Raw genomic sequence first — 1,518 nt, 5'->3', positions numbered from 1 at the left:
GAAGGATCAGGGCCCTGGTTTCTGTCTTGCCACTGGCTGACCTTCAAACTGTCTAGGTCTCGGACACTCATCTATAAATAGTTGTTGAATCAAATCATCTTGAATATCTCTTGTGCTCTGTTATTTTGTGAGTCCAGGAAACCAGAGTAGCAAGCTGCTAGCTCTTTCGGGTTAGGAATAAGGACCAAATCTAAGCTTACTTTTTAGTACAACAGCTTAAGGAGTGGATGATGTTTAGATCACTCAGAATGTAAACTTCCCAGGGAATATAATATATTGTACGTTCAGAGTTCTGTTTCTTTCATGACTACCATCCGTGATTTTAAAAAATTCCTTTTTTTCCCTATGGTTGCAGCTTGAAAACATGACGCAGAGTTAAATATGTTAGTCACACAGGGACAAAGACTGTAGGCTTCACATACATGAAATAGCGGGGCAGGTAAGGATAGAGACCAAGGTTTATTCTTGGATACCAGGAGTGGGCTGGAGGGAGAGGAAAAGGGGGGCTCATTGCTTAAGGACCCCGAGCTTCTGTTCAGGGTGATGGGAAGATTTGGAGAGGCAATGATGATGGCTGGACAACTTAATAAGCAAAACTAATGTCACAGAACTGACCCTGTGAAGAATGTTGGGTGACGCATGGTATTTTACCTATGTAATTACTACAGCTTTCTAGGTGACGGACACTTCAGCACGTTTTACTTGTGTTGAAGACGTTTTCCCACAACGACAATGGTGGGCCAGGTGCCAGGCTGAGCAGCATGGTGTTCTGTTGTAACGAGCATTGGCCTAAGTTGGAGCCCACTCATCAGCATCTGAGGACACAATCAAGATGAAGGCTTTGGCGCCCGTGAATTTGCTTTCATTGTCTCCCACTTCCGCTCGAAAGTGCATGAGGGCAACCGGTGGCTCGTTTCACACTCAGCCTCTGGTCTTATTCTGACTGGTGATTCTGAGCTCCTCCATCATGTCTTTCCAGAGAGGTAGCTGATTTCACTGGGTGATGTCCCATGCATACTCTGTTCAGGTGGTTAAAAAAAAACGTCTTTGTAGTGAGTCAGTATTTGGTCTTGACAAATTCTACCCTGCAATCTCGAGTCTTTCCACCAGGCCCATCTCATTCAGCTCTTCCCTGCTTCTTGCCAATGCTCACCCCCCGATTCCCGATCACTGTGTGCCGACTGCTTGTTAGACCACTTTCATCCCGCAAACGTTGATAAAAATCTTCAGCTTCTTTTTTTGAAAGTTTTTCTTCACCATCTAGTGAAAGATTTCTCAGGGTAGGTAAAATAGTGGTAGCCATAGATTGATTTCATTCAACATGCTTTCTTAGTTTCTCTAATGTTTTTTATACAAGGGGCTTTCAAAGAGTTTGTGGGTACATGGAATTATAAGATAAAGGGATTTCTTTTTTTCTTTCTTTCTTTTTTTAATCGTTTTATTAGGGGCTCATACAACTCTTATCACAATCCATACACATATCAATTGTATAAAGCACATTTGTACACTCATTGCCCT

General features: G+C 42.7%; 1 protein-coding gene across 1 annotated transcript in view; it reads left to right on the top strand.

Moving 5' to 3' along the window:
- RNF144B (ring finger protein 144B) overlaps positions 1-1,518 on the top strand; it is a 209,360-nt gene that overhangs the window by 20,774 nt on the left and 187,068 nt on the right. The gene's annotated exons all lie outside the window — the stretch shown is intronic.

The sequence above is a fragment of the Echinops telfairi genome, unplaced genomic scaffold, assembly GCF_000313985.2.
Source record: "Echinops telfairi isolate 266 unplaced genomic scaffold, ASM31398v2 ScPeMD7_5868;HRSCAF=6743_0, whole genome shotgun sequence".
Lineage (NCBI taxonomy): Eukaryota > Metazoa > Chordata > Mammalia > Afrosoricida > Tenrecidae > Echinops > Echinops telfairi.
This window is presented reverse-complemented; position numbering and strand designations above follow the sequence as displayed.